Below are 20,357 nucleotides of genomic sequence, written 5' to 3' on the forward strand. Positions count from 1 at the left end.
ACACAGACACACACACACACCTTCCATGTGACCTTGCAGCGCTCCACCCTCATCTTACTAGTTAAACAGGAAGAAGTAGATTAAACAGAACAGCACAGTAGCATGCAGTTAATTAGCGATATTCTCAGCATTCATTGTTTATTGATTTGATTTATTTGCATTATCAATGGACTTCGTTCATTGAAATCGTTGGAAATAATCAACATTCAAACAACCATCGAAGACAAAGAGACAGCAAAATCAAAACGGTGATTTCGAAGTTCTACTGACCTCACTGCTGTAAGTTTTCAAACGTGAAAGTAAACCTTGTGAAAGTAAACCTTAATTCCAGAAGCCATTACAAAAGAGAGACAGTGGTGGTGAAAAATGGCAACTAAACCTTCTCTACCAGATGAGGATCTCTGCTGTCCTGTGTGTTGTAATATTTTCAGGGATCCAGTTTTCCTGTCGTGTAGCCACAGCATCTGCAAAGCCTATCTTAAGGAATTCTGGAAACAGAAGGGATCTCAGGAATGTCCAATGTGCCGGAAAAGATTGTCAATGGAAAAAAAAACATATAACCTGATTTGAAAGAACCTGTGTGAGGCCTTCTTACTGGAGCAAAGTCAGAGAGCTTCAGCAGGGTCAGAGGTGCTCTGCAGTCGGCACAGTGAGAAACTCAAACTATTCTGTCTGGATGATAAGCAGCCTATCTGTGTAGTGTGTCGGGATTCAAAAATACATAAAAAGCATGACTGTATCCCCACGGATGAAACTGCACTGGATCATAAGGAGGAAGTTAAGACTGCACTGAAACCCTTGAAGGAGATGCTTGAGGACTTTCATTAAATTAAACTGACCTGTGATCAAACAGCAGAGCACATTAAGAGCCAGGCAGACCACACAGAGAGGCCAGGCAGGATTGCTGCACTGAGGAAGGAAGAGAAGCAGAAGAGTCAGATGATGAAGACAAAGATTGAGGAGATGACCAGAGAGATATCTTCACTTTTAGACACAATCAGAGACATAGAAAAGGAGCTGGGAGGTGAAGACATCTCATTCCTGCAGAACTACAATGCCACAGTGAAAAGAGCCTAGTCCACACAGAGGGTTTCAGGATCACTGATCCATGTGGCAAAGCACCTGGGCAACCTGCAGTTCAGAGTCTGGGAGAAGATGCAGGGGATAATTAAATACACTCCTTTGATTCTGGACCCCAACTCTGCCCATCCACTTCTCATCCTGTCTGAGGATCTGACCAGTATGACATACTGTGATGAGCCACAGCAGCTTCCTGACAACCTAGAGATATTTGATGAATGCTTTGTGGTCCTGGGCTCTGAGGGCATTAGCTCAGGGACACATAGTTGGGACATTGAGGTTGGAGGAAATAAAGCCTGGGTCCTGGGTGTGGCCCCAGACTCTGTCCAGAGGGAGGGCGAGTTGGGCTTCAGACATAGAACCTTGGGTGTGTGGTGTATTGATGGGAAATATTATACACATTCCTTATCAGAGGCACTTACTCCATCTACTCCATTCATAGTGAGTAAGCCCCAGAAAATCAGAATGCAACTGGACTGGAAAAAAGGACATCTCTCATTAGTTGACCCTGTCAATAACACACAACTTCATAAATTCATGCATACTTTCAATGATAGTCTTTCCATACATCTCTAGCAGCCACCATCTGAGGATTTCTTTATCAGTGGATTCTGCCACTGTCCAAATCAGGTATTAACATGCTGTAAACTAGTCAGTAACACTCACTGATTTCCTTCAGTGCTAGATCCTCACAGAGAGAGAGTACAGACTATGATGGCATGAAGAGGAACTTCCTCCACCAACAACACTCCTGCTGTAACTCTCACCTGTCGAACAACATGCCGTTTACAACTATGTCAATTTGCTTAACAAAAGTATAGAATGTCAATACATGTGATGTTGCATTACTTATTACTGTTATCAGTGGGGATTTCCATTTCCTGTGTGTTGTAGGGCAGGGTTCTTAACTATTTCTGTTCTGAGGCCCCCGTTCCAAGGCCCCCAAAATGTGTGCTCAATATTCATTCTTGATGCTGACAATATGAAATTGAACAATGTTTTAGGCCTAATTTCTTTAAAACACTGTTGAACAGTTTGTTTGTGTGAGATGTTTTTCCTTTTCTATTGTTTTTTGTTGTTGTTATTTTCATTTTTATTTGTTAGCTTTATATTTGCTTTTTCAGGGACCCCTGGGATGCATCAAACAGACACATGACATTGTGACTGTGACACATTGTTGAAGCCTTCTGTAATGTATTCTTAGTACTGTAGTACCAATAGTGTACTGGCATTAATATTTCCTTCATAGTTTTTTCTTTGAATAATTCAGAATAATTCTTGATTCTGTCCATACAATTAGTTTAATCCTGATGTTTGTGTTCCAGTAACCAGTCCCACATTAATGTCAGATTATTTTCTTGGGCAATGTTGGCCCTTGGTGGTTGGAGTAGACTACTACAACTGAGATTGATCATAAAAAAATGGTTATTCCATACCAAGGCTAGATGAGGCTGAATGGCAACTAATTAATCTCATTGGTACATGACTGTTCAGACTGTTGAATATTTAATCAATGAAAATATGGATTTCTTGGCTGAATACCGTTTTTTACTAATGATTTAAAAGGTGTGTGACCATTAACATTGGCTGCATATCCCTTGTCCTTCTCCCAAAGTGTGGACTTGCACATTTCTTCTCATCTCAGGGATTTAACAATGTTGTAAAGTAGCTCAAGCCAGTGCTTCTACCTATCCAATGCATGGATGTCCATGAGGAGAGAGATGGACAATTCTTATGCAGCCATTGATTTCAGATGGCTTCACCAACAGATGGAATGTGTCCCAAATGGCACCCTATTCCCAATACATAGTGCACTAATTTTGACCAGGGCCCATATGGCCCATTGCGCCACAGTCAGGCAGAAAAATCAGAATATTCTATCATAAAGTGAGAACCAGATGATCCCAATAATTTAGGTAGTAAACGATGCCCCCATCTGGTATGTTCTATTGCGAACTGTCTGGGACTCGTTTCACTGTTTACTACTCAAATATATTTTACTTATTAAGTCAAATATTAAATTAACTGCAATACACTTGTCTGAAATATATTAGCATAACTAGGCTACACAGAACCTTGGCGGACCCATTGTAAAATGAGAGGCTTTTCACCATACTAAAATGTGTCCCAGTGCAACATGCCTAGTTTATAGAGCGTTCTTTGAAATAAGGGCTCGTATCGTCATATACCAACGGATTGAGTTATCTCAACACACCGGCACCTCCAATTTTTGGGGAACTGCATACCATCTTCTTTATAAAACAAAGTGGCCTATCACCGGCCCGGATTCACACACAGCGGCAAAGAAAAAGGGTTGATCAGATTGGAATAAAGGCGGATCGGAGTTGAATAGCAATGGGGATAATGCATTAATGTCCTGATTCCGCATTGTTCAAGCTTATTTGACACTAATCTGTGAATCCGGTTTATGCCAGTAGACTGTTTGAGTTTGAGAATGCGCAGATTGAGAATGCGACAGTCTGAATGAGCAGGATGCGCTGCTCCAAGTTGCCAAATGAGGGTTCTTACAGTCATGAAAATCCAGGAAAAGTCATGGAATTGTATTATTGTGTTTTCCTTTTAAATATATTATCAATCACTTAAAAATGCACATATCAGCCATGATCAGAATTAGGCCTACCGTTCAGCTCATTTGTGTGTGTGTGCTGAGCATCAACTGCAAAAGATGAACTCTTTTAATGTCAGCAAGACAATGATGACACTGTTTTACAGGAGTTTTATTGAATCCATATTGTTGTTCTCGATGGTGGCCTGGTTTGGCAATCTTAATGTTTGCAACAAAAATAGGTTGGACAGGGTGGTTAAGGTGGCCAGCAAGGTCATTGGGGTGCAACAGGCACAGCTCTCAGTGACATAGAGAAAGCAAGTGGTGAGGAGAGATAACAGTATCCTAGACTGTCCTGATCACCCCCTCCTTGACCATTTTGCACTTCTCCCCTCAGGTCATCGTTTTAGACTTCCCAAACTCAATAGCAACAGATACAATAACAATTTTATCCCACAGGCCATAAACCTTCTGAATCTGCACATACAATTAAATGTATATTTATTGCTGCACTTTTGCACAATCATTGCTCCATTATATCGACCTCATGTTATGTGTATATCAGTTGAATGGTTGTCACTGTTTTAAATGTTTTTGTTTTTTATTGTTGAACCCTGACTGCACAACAAATTTCCCAATCAGGACAATAAAGAGAACTTGAACTTGAGCTTGTGCCAGTGCGAGTGGGCCAATGACCAAGGAGAGACATTTCAGCAGCAGGTAACCTATAAAATAATGCTAGACTAACTAAATAGCCAATTCAAAACATAACTAGCCATGCTACAAGCTATCTCGCTAGTTAACTTTTTAGCTATAGGCCTAGGCATTAATGTCGTTGACTCGTTGTCACCTTTCCACAGACACTGTTGAGAAACAAATCTGACACCATTATTTGAAAGATGGGATTCCCCTCTATTAAACAGTAGGCTATATCAGACCCGTCGCCAGACCTCAGTCTTAAGGGGGGCATATGAAATGCATGGGAGGGCAGGGCACAATTATTATTAGCCTACTATTATTAGCCTACAGTACGTATATTTAATAATAAATTCCCTCAAGTGGGGGGCACAAGCATTTTCGGGGGCGGGCCCGGCCCCCTATGGCCCGCCCATAGCGACGGGTGTGGGCTATATGCTGACTCTGACAACATTGTAGCTTCCATGCTGTGCATAAATCTCCCCTGAAACATGAATATTTGTGCCTTATAAAGTTATAGTCTTAGTTAGCTACCTTGCTTTGAAGTAGCCTAACTCATCCAATTTATCCCTGATTCATTGAATGAGGGAATAATTCTATAAAGATAAAAGTACTTGGTTGTAATGTTGCAATATGTTATATCAAGGGTGGCCAACCATCCTCCAGGAGAGCTACTGGGTGTACAGGCTTTAGTTTGAGCTCCGCTCTAACACACTACATTGTAGCCTAAACATCAGCTGCTCAACAGGACCTTGATAGGTAGACTCGGGTGTGTTTCAGGGCTGGATCAAAACCCTGCACACCCAGTAGCTCCCCAGATGGAGGGTTGACCACATGTGTTTTATAACGTAGCCTAACAGTGCAGTTATTTTACTTTGTGGGGGTTACGTGTCCTGATCAAGGGCACAACGGCAGGAGATGGTAGGCCTACATGGGATCAGAGACCAGCAGCCTTCTAGCATCAATACCACATTTATGCTGACTTGTAGGCTACATAGAGAGTCATGGGAAGTCATGGAAAAGTCATGAAATTCCATCTGTCAAAATGTGTTTGAACCCATAACAGTGAATAAGAGGTCTCTATAGCATAATGTCATTGTCACGCTCTGGCTCCGGGACTGTGTTGTTTGAGCCAGGGTGTATTCATTTGGGTGTGTTGGGTATAGGGTGTGTTCATTTGTTGTGTTTGGTTTTGGTTTTGTTTCCGTGTTTGGTCAGTGACTCCCAATCGGAGGTAACGAGTGTCAGCTGTCGGCTCGTTATCTCTGATTGGGAGCCATATTTATACTGTCTGTTTTCACCTTGTGTTTGTGGGTTTTTGTTCCTAGTCAGTCATGGTCACTGTGGACTTCACTATCGTCATTTATGTTGTTATCGTGGTTGCTTTAATTAAATAAAGTCAACATGTTCACTCAACGCGCTGCGTATTGGTCTGCTCCTTCGTCAGACGATCGTGACAGTCATTTGGGAATATCTTTGAACATAGTCTAATGGACTATCTCCTGCACCTATATCATCCCAAGTCAAGTACTGTACACAATATATAAATGATGACGCAACACACAGGCTAGCTTTTGTTTTCTTATATCCCATACATACCTTTATTGCAGAAATGCAGAATTAGGCTACATGTTATGACATTTGTGATAATTGTTTCTCTGAGCGCACGTTCCTACCCTAAACCCTAACCTTAACCCCTACCCTTACCCTAACCCTAACCATACCTAACCCCTACCCTTACCCTTACCCTTACCCTAACCCTAACCATACCTAACCCTAAACTTAACCCTTAACCTGGCTGAGTCAATTCAGTGGCTAGCTTTGCACTTGGCTAGCTAACAGTAGCTGCTAGGGGTAAGTTATAACCTACATTTGTGTTTTGTTTTTACATACTGGTAGCCAGAGTCGTTCAAGGGAATTCGGGACATGGGTGACTAGTTAACGTTAGCTTGGCTCTCTCTGTGTGTTCGTGCCGTGGGAGGACGGGTTTCTTCTTTGTCTGAAAGCAATGGCTAGCTAGTATGTTAACTATTCTAGCTAACTAACTGGCTGAATAAGTTGACGACGGACTCGCTCAAGCTGTCGGGACTAACCCACAACGTTAGACACGGACACAAATGATCTGCTTGGCGTGTTGACACACTGGTGGTTTGTTGTGGCCGAGTATTGTTGGTTAAGGGCTGTAAGTAAGCATTTCACTGTAATGTCTGCACCTGTTGTATTTGGCGCATGTGACCAATAAAATTTGATTTGATTTGATTTGATTTGGTGCTAAACCGTGTTGTTGGAGTCCGGCATGCTAGTTGGCTGTGGCGTCATATGACTAGGTGCCCTGGACGATTTTCACGGAAGAATACTGTACCAAGTTAGCTAGCTGAATAAACTAAGTTAGTCTATTCCTAGAAAACATTGAACCGCTGTAGTTTACAACAATTATAGTTTCTGAGGTGGAAGTTGGGAGAGTTATATTTGGGTGTTTCAGTGAAACGTAAGTGAGGGAGGCCCCGCTCTCTCCTTTCCCAGATGTTTAGTTCATTTCATTCCGATCTCCTTTGCATTATTGTAGCCATTTTCTGTAGCCTGTCAACTATGCCTCTGTCTATCCCTGTTCTCTCCTCTCTGCACAGGCCATACAAATACCTCACACCGCGTGGCTGCTGCCTCTCTAACCTGGTGGTCCCTGCACGCACCACCCACGTGGAGTTCCAGGTCTCAGGCAGCCTCTGGAACTGCCATTCTGGTGCCAACAAGGCAGAGTTCATCTCAGCCTATGCTACCCTCCAGTCCCTCGACTTCTTGGTGCTGACGGAAACATGGATTACCACTGAAAACACTGCTACTCCTACTGCTCTCTCCTCGTCTGACCATGTGTTCTCGCATACCCCGAGAGCATCTGGTCAGCGGGGTGGTGGCACAGGAATCCTCATCTCTCCCAAGTGGACATTCTCTCTTTTCCCCTGACCCATCTGTCTATCTCCTCATTTGAATTCCATGCTGTCACAGTCACTAGCCCATTCAAGCTTAACATCCTTGTCATTTATCGCCCTCCAGGTTCCCTTGGAGAGTTCATCAATGAGCTTGACAAGTTCCTTTCCTGAGGATGGCTCACCCCTCACAGTTCTGGGTGACTTCAACCTCCCTACGTCTACCTTTGACTCATTTCTCTCTGCCTCCTTCTTTCCACTCCTCTCCTCTTTTGACCTCACCCTCTCACCGTCCCCCTACTCACAAGGCAGGCAATACACTTGACCTCATCTTTACTAGATGCTGTTCTTCTACTAATCTCACTGCAACTCCCCTCCATGTCTCCGACCACTACTTTGTATCCTTTTCTCTCTCGCTCTCCTCCAACACTACTCACTCTGCCCCTACTCAGATGGTAATGCGCCGTCGCAACCTTCGCTCTCTCTCTCCCGCTACTCTCTCCTCTTCCATCTTATCATCTCTTCCCTCTGCTCAATCCTTCTCCCTCCAATCTCCTGATTCTGCCTCCTCAACCCTCCTCTCCTCCCTTTCTGCATCCTTTGACTCTCTATGTCCCCTATCCTCCCGGCCGGCTCGGTCCTCCCCTCCTGCTCCGTGTCTTGATGACTCATTGCGAGCTCACAGAACAGGGCTCCGGGCAGCCGAGCGGAAATGGACTAACCCTCGCGGACCTGGCATCTTTTCACTCCTCCTCTCTACATTTTCTTCCTCTGTTTCTGCTGCTAAAGCCACTTTCTACCACTCCAAATTCCAAGCATCTGCCTCTAACCCTAGGAAGCTCTTTGCCACCTTCTCCTCCCTGCTGAATCCTCCTCCCCCCTCCTCCCTCTCTGTGGATGACTTCGTCAACCATTTTGAAAAGAAGGTTGACAACATCCGAACCTCGTTTGTTAAGTCAAATGACACTGCTGGTCCTGCTCACACTGCCCTACCCTATGCTTTGACTTCTTTCTCCCCTCTCTCCAGATAAAATCTTGCGACTTGTGACGGCCGGCCGCCCAACAACCTGCCCGCTTGACCCTATCCCCTCCTCTCTTCTCCAGACCATCTCCGGTGACCTTCTCCCTTACTTCACCTCGCTCATCAACTCATCCTTGACCGCTGGCTATGTCCCTTCCGTCTTCAAGAGAGCGAGAGTTGCACCCCTTCTCAAAAAAACAACACTCGATCCCTCTGATGTCAACAACTACAGACCAGTATCCCTTCTTTCTTTTCTCTCCAAAACTCTTGAGCGTGCCGTCTTTAGCCAACTCTCTTGCTATCTCTCTCAGAATGACCTTCTTGATCCAAACCAGTCAGGTTTCAAGACTGGTCATTCAACTGAGACTGCTCTTCTCTGTGTCACGGAGGCTCTCCGCACTGCTAAAGCTAACTCTCTCTCCTCTGCTCTTGTCCTTCTAGACCTGTCTGCTGCCTTTGATACTGTGAACCATCAGATCCTCCTCTCCACCCTCTCCGAGCTGGGCAACTCCCGGCGCGGCTCACTCTTGGATTGGCGTCCTACCTGACCGGTCGCTCCTACCAAGTGGCGTGGCGAGAATCTGTCTCCGCACCACGTGCTCTCACCACTGGTGTCCCCCAGGGCTCAGTTCTAGGCCCTCTCCTATTCTCGCTATACACCAAGTCACTTGGCTCTGTCATATCCTCACATGGCCTCTCCCATCATTGCTACGCAGACGACACACAACTAATCTTCTCCTTTCCCCCTTCTGATAACCAGGTCTGCATGTCTGGCAGACATATCAGTGTGGATGACGGATCACCACCTCAAGCTAAATTCGGCAAGACGGAGCTGCTCTTCCTCCCGGGGAAGGACTGCCCGTTCCATGATCTCGCCATCACGGTTGACAACTCCGTTGTGTCCTCCTCCCAGAGTGCGAAGAGCCTTGGCATGACCCTGGACAACACCCTGTCGTTCTCCGCTAACATCAAGGCGGTGACCCGATCCTGTAGGTTCATGCTCTACAACATTCGGAGAGTACGACCCTGCCTTACACAGGAAGCGGCACAGGTCCTAATCCAGGCACTTGTCATCTCCCATCTGGATTACTGCAACTCGCTGTTGGCTGGGCTCCCTGCCTGTGCCATTAAACCCCTACAACTCATCCAGAATGCCGCAGCCCGTCTGGTGTTCAACCTTCCCAAGTTCTCTTCACGTCACCCCGCTCCTCCGTACACTCCACTGGCTTCCAGTTGAAGCTCGCATCTGCTACAAGACCATGGTGCTTGCCTCACGGAGCTGTGGAGGGGAACGGCACCTCCGTACCTTCAGGCTCTGATCAGTCCCTACACCCAAACGAGGGCATTGCGTTCATCCACCTCTGGCCTGCTGGCCCCCTTCCTCTGCGGAAGCACAGTTCCCGCTCAGCCCAGTCAAAACTGTTCGCTGCTCTGGCACCCCAATGGTGGAACAAGCTCCCTCACGACGCCAGGACAGCGGAGTCACTCACCACCTTCCGGAGACACTTGAAACCCCACCTCTTTAAGGAATACCTGGGATAGGATAAAGTAATCCTTCTACCCACCCTTACCCCACCCCCACCCCCAATTTTTTTTAAAATAAATAAACATATTGTAAAGTGGTTATCCCACTGGCTATAAGGTGAATGCACCAATTTGTAAGTCGCTCTGGATAAGAGCGTCTGCTAAATGACGTAAATGTAAATGTACATTTTAAAATTCAACTTCAATGAGGTAGGGACGAACAACATAATTTTTTACCTGTGAATGTATTATTGATACAGCACTGCCTCTTGTGCCTTATTGCTTAAATACATGACGTCAGAGCTCTGGGTCTGCGCTTCACAGCGCTGTATGGGTTTTGACTGACATTTTTTGTTGTCTGAGTGAGGGAAATGCTGTAAATTAAGAGGACTATGTATTTTGAAAGACGAGATGTTGAGGATTATAATCAATACTGCTTTGATGTCATACAAGCAAGCCAAACACCTGTGAACACAGAACAACCCAGGGTATGATGCCAAGTCATCTTGTAACTGTCAAACATAGTGATCATAAGCTTTGACACTGTATATGACATGAGTTTTATGATTTGTAAATGAGAAGTGCATATTTGGACTCACAGGTGTTGTGAAGAAAATTTGCGGGCCACACAACCTGAATCCACTCATGACTCCTTTCTATGCGCACCACAATTATGATCTGTTTCTCTGAATTGACTTGTGCAAGTCTAACACCGTAAGATCATATTTTATATGACTTAGCTAGTCATGTTGGCAATAGAACAACCTTTCAAGTCATGCCCACCTGAACCAGATTGCGATTTATAATGGACTGTTTTTGTATTGCGCAAACAAGAACAGTAATTGTGTGATGGCAGGGACGCAGGGTTGTGTTCCAAATGAAACAACTATATGTTCATCAATGGCACAGCTAGGAGAGTTCAAAAAAGTATCTTTGAGTAATAAAAGTGCATTGAAATTGCTTAGGAACAGTGCACACTTTGGATAGGTGTGTGGCCACTTTGAGTTTTTTTGTCTTATGATGCACCTACCCACATTTTACAGGAATAGTCTGATCATGTTACTGAATGTATCAAATCAAATGTTATTTGTCAAATGTGCCGAATACAACAGGTGTAGACCTTACCGTGAAATGCTTACTTACAAGCGCTTAACCAACAATGCAGTTGTAAAATATTTACTAAATAAACTAAAGCAAAAAATTAAAAAAGTTTAAAAAAGGAACACAATAAAATAACAATAATGAGGCTATCAATGTGCGGGGGTACAGGTTAGTCGAGGTAATTTGTACATGTAGGTAGGGGTGGGGGTCAATGCAAATAGTCTGGGTGGCCATTTGATTAATTGTTCAGCAGTCTTATGGCTTGGGGGTAGAAGCTGTTAAGGAGCCTTTTGGACCTGGGCGCTCCGGTACCGTTTGCCGTGCGGTAGCAGAGAGAACAGTCTATGACTTGGGTGGCTGGAGTCTTTGACAATTTTTTGGGCCTTCCTCTGTATTTCCTCTGTATTTGGGCCTTCCAGAGTATTTTCAGATTTCGTTATCAACAAATGTGGCAAAAAGTACAGTAAATGTAAAATGCACACAAAATCAACAGCATAATGTTTGGATTCAGTATTGTGTCCAGTGACCTGTTGTATACTCACCTTCGGTCTAATAATTTTACCATTATCTCCAAACTGTTCCCTTTCAATTGCTACCATGGTTATGCATTTCATATTTATTCTCTAAGAAACATTTCAATTTAGCCCTATACATATAAGCAAAATCCCATGAGTGTAAAGGGTTAAAAACACACAAATATGGATCTTGAAAGGGAATTCAGTGCATGTAGGTGTTTTTGCCATGTTCCTGGGTGTTATTCATCAACTCCCACAGGAAATATCTTCATTCATTATTTTATAGTCCTATTTAAATTCTCTCTCATCAAAAGTTGTTTTCATTAATATTTTATTTTATTTATGATTATAATTTTATTTAAAGATGCACTATGCAGAAATTGGTCCGTCATTTCCTGGTTGCTAAAAACAACCCCTTCCTACAATGACACCACATTCAGGAAGTGTCATCATTTCTTTGGTGGGAAAACAACAATGCAAAGCTAAATAATTATAAACACTCAGTTTTTTCCAAGTTTCATGTTGTTAGTCTGTATGTCCCACTCATAAATGTCCACCCTGTTGGGCTAAAGTATAGAAAAAATTAACATAATGTCAATATATATATACTGTACGTTTGATAGAGAAGTTAAAATCTTGTTCAAGTGCTTAATCTTGCGCACTCACAGCGCTATGGCTAATTTAGGCTCAACATTTCCACCCTGTTACGTTCCACCTTGTAAGTATTATGCACCTAACAGGTTGGAAAATGCACATAAAAAATATGTTTTTCTGAAAGTCAAACATGTCCTGTTTCTTATAGAATATATATATACAGTGAGGGAAAAAAGTATTTGATCCTCTGCTGATTTTGTACGTTTGCCCACTGACAAAGACATGATCAGTCTATAATTTTAATGGTAGGTTTTTTGAACAGTGAGAGACAGAATAACAACAAAAAAATCCAGAAAAACGCATGTCAAAAATGTTATAAATTGATTTGCATTATAATGAGGGAAATAAGTATTTGACCCCTCTGCAAAACATGACTTAGTACTTGGTGGCAAAACCCTTGTTGGCTATCACAGAGGTCAGACGTTTCTTGTAGTTGGCCACCAGGTTTGCACACATCTCAGGAGGGATTTTGTCCCACTCCTCTTTGCAGATCTTCTCCAAGTCATTAAGGTTTCGAGGCTGACGTTTGGCAACTCGAACCTTCAGCTCCCTCCACAGATTTTCTATGGGATTAAGGTCTGGAGACTGGCTAGGCCACTCCAGGACCTTAATGTGCTTCTTCTTGAGACACTCCTTTGTTGCCTTGGCTGTGTGTTTTGGGTCATTGTCATGCTGGAATACCCACCCACTACCCATTTTCAATGCCCTGGCTGAGGGAAGGAGGTTCTCACCCAAGATTTGACGGTACATGGCCCCGTCCATCGTCCCTTTGATGCGGTGAAGTTGTCCTGTCCCTTTAGCAGAAAAACACCCCCAAAGCATAATGTTTCCACCTCCATGTTTGACGGTGGGGATGGTGTTCTTGGGATCATAGGCAGCATTCCTCCTCCTCCAAACACGGCGAGTTGAGTTGATGCCAAAGAGCTCGATTTTGGTCTCATCTGACCACAACACTTTCACCCAGTTCTCCTCTGAATCATTCAGATGTTCATTGGCAAACTTCATACGGGCCTGTACAGTGGGGAAAAAAAGTATTTAGTCAGCCACCAATTGTGCAAGTTCTCCCACTTAAAAAGATGAGAGAGGCCTGTAATTTTCATCATAGGTACACGTCAACTATGACAGACAAAATGAGGGAAAAAAATCCAGAAAATCACATTGTAGGATTTGTAATTAATTTATTAGCAAATTATGGTGGAAAATACGTATTTGGTCAATAACAAAAGTTTCTCAATACTTTGTTATATACCCTTTGTTGGCAATGACACAGGTCAAACGTTTTCTGTAATTCTTCACAAGGTTTTCACACACTGTTGCTGGTATTTTGGCCCATTCCTCCATGCAGATCTCCTCTAGAGCAGTGATGTTTTGGGGCTGTCACTGGGCAACACGGACTTTTAACTCCCTCCAAATATTTTCTATGGGTTTGAGATCTGGAGACTGGCTAGGCCACTCCAGGACCTTGAAATGCTTCTTACGAAGCCACTCCTTCCTTGCCTGGGCGGTGTGTTTGGGATCATTGTCATGCTGAAAGACCCAGCCACGTTTCATCTTCAATGCCCTTGCTGATGGAAGGAGGTTTTCACTCAAAATCTCACTATACATGGCCCCATTCATTCTTTCCTTTACACGGATCAGTCGTCCTGGTCCCTTTGCAGAAAAACAGCCCCAAAGCATGATGTTTCCACCCCCATGCTTCACAGTAGGTATGGTGTTCTTTGGATGCAACTCAGCATTCTTTGTCCTCCAAACACGACGAGTTGAGTTTTTACCAAAAAGTCTGACCATATGACATTCTCCCAATCCTCTTCTGGATCATCCAAATGCACTCTAGCAAACTTCAGACGGGCCTGGACATGTACTGGCTTAAGCAGGGGGACACGTCTGGGACTGCAGGATTTGAGTCCCAGGCGGCGTAGTGTGTTACTGATGGTAGGCTTTGTTACTTTGGTCCCAGCTCTCTGCAGGTCATTCAATAGGTCCCCCCGTGTGGTTCTGGGATTTTTGCTCACCGTTCTTGTGATCATATTGACCCCACAGGGTGAGATCTTGCGTGGAGCCCCAGTTCGAGGGAGATTATCAGTGGTCTTGTATGTCTTCCATTTCCTAATAATTGCTCCCACAGTTGATTTATTCAAACCAAGCTGCTTAACTATTGCAGATTCAGTCTTCCCAGCCTGGTGCAGGTCTACAATTTTGTTTCTGGTGTCCTTTGACAGCTCTTTGGTCTTGGCCATAGTGGAGTTTGGAGTGTGACTGTTTGAGGTTGTGGACAGGTGTCTTTTATACTGATAACAAGTTCAAACAGGTGCCATTAATACAGGTAACGGGTGGAGGACAGAGGAGCCTCTTAAAGAAGAAGTTACAGGTCTGTGAGAGCCAGAAATCTTGCAATGTGATTTTCTGGATTTTTTTTCCTCAATTTGTCTGTCATAGTTGACGTGTACCTATGATGAAAATTACAGGCCTCTCTCATCTTTTTAAGTGGGAGAACTTGCACAATTGGTGGCTTTTCCCACTGTATATGTGCTTTCTTGAGCAGGGGGAACTTGCGGGCGCTGCAGGATTTCAGTCCTTCACGGCGTAGTGTGTTACCAATTGTTTTCTTGGTGATTATGGTCCCAGCTGCCTTGACATCATTGACAAGATCCTCCCGTGTAGTTCTGGGCTGATTCCTCACCGTTCTCATGATCATTGCAACTCCACGAGGTGAGATCTTGCATGGAGCCCCAGGCCGAGGGAGATTGACAGTTATTTTGTGTTTCTTCCATTTGGGAATAATCGCACCAACTGTTGTCACCTTCTCACCAAGCTGCTTGGCGATGGTCTTGTAGCCCATTCCAGCCTTGTGTAGGTCTACAATCTTGTCCCTGACATCCTTGGAGAGCTCTTTGGTCTTGGCCATGGTGGAGAGTTTGGAATCTGATTGATTGATTGCTTTGTGGACAGGTGTCTTTTATACAGGTAACAAGCTGAGATTAGGAGCACTCCCTTTAAGAGTGTGCTCCTAATCTCAGCTCGATACCTGTATAAAAGACACCTGGGAGCCAGAAATCTTTCTGATTGAGAGGGGTCAAATACTTATTTCCCCTCATTAAAATGTAAAAATCAATTTATAACATTTTTGACATGCGTTTTTCTGGATTTTTTTGTTGTTATTCTGTCTCTCACTGTTCAAATAAACCTACCATTAAAATTATAGACTGATCATGTCTTTGTCAGTGGGCAAACGTACAAAATCAGCAGGGGATCAAATACTTTTTTCCCTCATTGTAGGTATCAAAAGTAAAAGTACATGTATAAATAATTTCTAATTGATTATATTAAGCAAACCAGACGGCACAATTTTCTAGTTTTTTTAATGTATGGCTAGTCGGGGGGCACACTACAACATGCAGACATTATTTACAAACAAAGCATTTGTGTTGCATGACATAAGTATTTGATCACCTACCAACCAGTAAGAATTCCAGCTCTCACAGACCTGTTCGTTTTTCTTTAAGAAGCCCTCCTGTTCTCCACTCATTACCTGTATTAACTGCACCTGTTTGAACTCGTTACCTGTATAAAAGACACCTTTCCACACACTCAATCAAACAGACTCCAACCTCTCCACAATGGCCAAGACCAGAGAGCTGTGTAAGGACATCAGGGATACAATTGTAGACCTGCATAAGGCTGGGATGGGCTACAGGACAATAGGCAAGCAGCTTGGTGAGAAGGCAACAACTGTTGGCGCAATTATTAGAAAATGGAAGAAGTTCAAGATGACGGTCAATCACCCTCGGTCTGGGGCTCCATGCAAGATCTCACCTCGTGGGGCATCATTGATCATGAGGAAGGTGAGGGATCAGCCCAGAACTACACGGCAGGACCTGGTCAATGACCTGAAGAGAGCTGGAACCACAGTATCAAAGAAAACCATTAGTAACACACTACGCCGTCATGGATTAAAATCCTGCAGCTCATGCAAGGTCAACCTGCTCAAGCCAGCGCATGTCCAGGCCCGTCTGAAGTTTGGCAATGACCATCTGGATGATCCAGAGGAGGAATGGGAGAAGGTCATGTGGTCTGATGAGACAAAAATATAGCTTTTTGGTCTAAACTCCACTCGCCGTGTTTGTAGGAAGAAGAAGGATGAGTACAACCCCAAGAACACCATCCCAACCGTGAAGCATGGAGGTGGAAACATCATTCTTTGGGGATGCTTTTCTGCAAATGGGACAGGACGACTGCACCGTATTGAGGGGAGGATGGATGGGCCATGTATCGCGGGATCTTGGCCAACAACCTCCTTCCCTCAGTAAGAGCATTGAATATGGGTCGTGGCTGGGTCTTCCAGTATGACAATGACCCGAAACACACAGCCAGGGCAACTAAGGAGTGGCTCCGTAAGAAGGTCCTGGAGTGGCCTAGCCAGTCTCCAGACCTGAACCCAATAGAAAATCTTTGGAGGGAACTGAAAGTCCATATTGCCCAGCGACAGCCCCAAAACCTGAAGGATCTGGAGAAGGTCTGTATGGAGGAGTGGGCCAAAATCCCTGCTGCAGTGTGTGCAAACCTGGTCAAGACCTACAGGAAACGTATGATCTCTGTAATTGCAAACAAAGGTTTCTGTACCAAATATAAAGTTCTGCTTTTCTGATGTATCAAATACTTATGTCATGCAATAAAATGCAAATTAATTACTAAAAAATCATACAATGTGATTTTCTGGATTTTTGTTTTAGATTCCGTCTCTCACAGTTGAAGTGTATCTATGATAAAAATTAAAGACCTCTACATGCTTTGTAAGTAGGAAAACCTGCAAAATCGGCAGTGTATCAAATACTTGTTCTCCCCACTGTATATATATATATATATATATATACATACAGTACCAGTCAAAAGTTTGGACACACCTACTCATTCCAGGGTCTTTCCTTATTTTTACAATTTCTACACTGTAGAATAATAGTGAAGACATCAAAACTATGAAATAACACATATATAATCATGTAGTAACATGCTGCCTTGATGACAGCTTTGCACACTCTTGGCATTCTCTCAAGCAGCTTCATGAGGTAGTCACCTGGAATGCATTCGGGGGGTTTAACAGCTAAAATAAGCGGGGGGGGAAAATGATAGTCCATCATTACTTTAAGACATGAAGGTCAGTCCATTCGGAACATTTCAAGAACTTTGAAAGTTTCTTCAAGTGCAGTCACAAACCTGTACTTGCTTCTTGTCTCCCAGCATCTGTCCTTACAAGTGGTGTATATTAATATATAATTTTCCCCAAAGAACGTTATGAGGTCCAAAAGGCACCGGACAGTAAGAATGACCCATGTAATGTCCTGCTTATGCAAAAATCTGATCAGTATGTTAAAACTTTATATCATTATAGTCTGTAATTGTAGATGGATGTTTTGCAGACTCCCCTTCATGTTGAGAATGGAACTGGCCACACCCTATATATTCTCTTTGTCAACCCCTTGTGAGTTGAGTTGTATTTTACGTTATTTTCCTGCATTTTAAATTGAGGTTTTAGGACAGTCCGGTTTTCATTTCAATTCAATTCATTTATCAAGTTTGTCTATTTTAAAGCACTTTTTGGTGTATTTTCTCTAGCAATAATTTGTATTTTTGCAAATTTGGAGAATAAAACCCCTACTCTTTTGCACGCTATCTCAGTGCAAAAGAGATTGGTCATCCCTGACACCATTCAATTTATTTAGTCATTCAAAGCTCTCTGTACTGGTAAACATTACAAATACACAAATAAATAAGTCATATGCTAGCACTATTTGTTTAATCAGAAAACTGCATCATGTACAGTACATACAGTTGAAGTCGGAAGTTTACATACACCTTAGCCAAATACATTTAAACTCAGTTTTTCAAAATTCCAGACATTTAATCCTAGTAAAAATTGTCTTAGGTCAGTTAGGATCACCACTTTATTTTAAGAATGTGAAATGTCAGAATAATAGTAGAGAGAATGATTTATTTCAGCTTCTATTTCTTTCATCACATTCCCAGTGGGTCAGAAGTTTATATACACTCAATTAGTATTTGGTAGCATTGCCTTTAAATTGTTTAACTTGGGTCACACATTTCGGGTAGCCTTCAATAAGCTTCCCACAATAAGTTGGGTGAATTTTGGCCCATTCCTCCTGACAGAGCTGATGTAACTGAGTCAGGATTGTAGGCCTCCTTGCTCACACACGCTTTTTCAGTTCTGCCCACAAATGTTCTATAGGATTGAGGTCAGGGCTTTGTGATGGCCACTCCAATACCTTGACTATGTTGTCCTTAAGCCATTTTGCCACAACTTTGGAAGTATGCTTGGGGTCATTGTCCATTTGGAAGACCCATTTGCGACTAAGCTTTAACTTCTTGAGATGTTGCTTCAATATATCCACATAATTGTCCTTCCTCATGATGCTATCTATTTTGTGAAGTGCACCAGTCTCTCCTGCAGCAAAGCACCCCCACAGCATGATGCTGCCACCCCCATGCTTCACGGTTGGGATGGTGTTCTTCAGCTTGCAAGCACCCCCTTTTTCCTCCAAACATAACGATGGTCATTATGGCCAAACAGTTCTATTTTTGTTTCATCAGACCAGAGGACATTTCTCCAAAAAGTATAGTCTGGCTTTTTTATGGCGGTTTTGGAGCAGTGGCTTCTTCCTTGCTGAGCGGCCTTTCAGGTTATGTCGATTTAGGACTCGTTTTACTGTGGATATAGATACTTTTGTACCTGTTTCCTCCAGCATCTTCACAAGGACCTTTGTTGTTGTTCTGGGATTGATTTGTACTTTTCGCACCAAAGTACGTTCATCTCTAGGAGATAGAACGCGTCTCCTTCCTGAGCGGTATGACGGCTTCGTGGTCCCATGGTGTTTATACTTGCGTACTATTGTTTGAACAGATGAACGTGGTACCTTCAGGAGTTTGGAAATTGCTCCCAAGGATGAACCAGACTCGTGGAGTTCTACAAATATTTTTCTGAGGTCTTGGCTGATTTCTTTTGATTTTCCCATGATGTCAAGCAAAGAGGCACTGAGTTTGAAGGTAGGCCTTGAAATACATCCACAGGTACACCTCCAATTGACTCAAATGATGTCAATTAGCCTATCAGAAGCTTCTAAAGCCATGACATGATTTTCTGAAATTTTCCAAGCTGTTTAAAGGCACAGTCAACTTGGTGTATGTAAACTTCTGACCAACTGGAATTGTGATACAGTGAATTATAAGTGAAATAATCTGTTTGTAAACAATTGTTGGAAAAATTACTTGTGTCATGCACAAAGTAGATGTCCTAACCGACTTGCCAAAACTATAGTTTGTTAACAAGACATTTCTGGAGTGGTTGAAAAACAAGTTTGTAAACTTCCGACTTCAACTGTACCTATCAAGATGTTGTAAGATCTGTCAAGCATCAGCAACTTCTAAGCTCTGGAATGTGGCCATAGTCTCTGGCAGCTGGCTGCTGCTGTGCACTGGGGGTCCTGCATGTCCTGCTTAAGTGCTGAAAAGTCATTGGCAATGTCAGGGGTCTGTAACTTGTGGCTCCGGAGCCTCATAGGGCTCCTTAGCTGTCCCTTTGTGACTCCAGTGGTGGGAAGTCATTAGCTAGGTGCTCCAGACCTCTCTTGAACACAACCACAACCCAGTGAATACAATGACCAAGTCAGGCCAAGGGAGTTGGACACCAAGGGCTCAAGAATGATAACGGTATAATGTAGTAGCATGCTCAGGGAGAGATCCGATACAATGCTCCAGTCCCAACAGTACTCTGCACTCTCTGACGCTCTGTAACACACAAACCTAGATCTGTTTTGTTCTGGGGTGAAAGTTGCCGATGTAATTGGTGCCAAGTCTCCATTGTTCTCTTCATGTTGTCTTGTGCCTAGTAAAGGCCCTATGTACTGCACGTGTGGCGATAGAGAAGCTGGCCTGTCCAAAGGAACACATGCGTTCTGCCCAGGTGCCCACCTATTGTGTCTGGCTCTAGACTAGAGCGTAAAGGGAGGGAAAAGGTATTAAGAAGTGTGGGACTTGTGTTAAGGGCTGAAAATCAACTCCTACGCTGAGCCAATGAAACATTGAATTTAAAGGCACAGTCTACTTGGTGTATGTAAACTTCTGACAAACTGGAATTGTGATACAGTGAAATATAAGTGAAATAATCTGTCTGTAAACAATTGTTGGAAAAATTACTTGTGTCATGCACAAAGTAGATGTCCTAACCGACTTGCCAAAACTATAGTTTGTTAACAATACATTTGTGG

The 20,357-nt window shown here is 43.3% G+C and overlaps 1 pseudogene; it reads left to right on the top strand.

Moving 5' to 3' along the window:
• The first annotated feature begins 366 nt into the window (after nucleotides 1-366).
• On the top strand, nucleotides 367-20,080 carry LOC121537248 (annotated as a pseudogene).
• Nucleotides 20,081-20,357: the final 277 nt, after the last annotated feature.

The sequence above is a fragment of the Coregonus clupeaformis genome, chromosome 24 (assembly GCF_020615455.1).
Source record: "Coregonus clupeaformis isolate EN_2021a chromosome 24, ASM2061545v1, whole genome shotgun sequence".
NCBI lineage: Eukaryota > Metazoa > Chordata > Actinopteri > Salmoniformes > Salmonidae > Coregonus > Coregonus clupeaformis.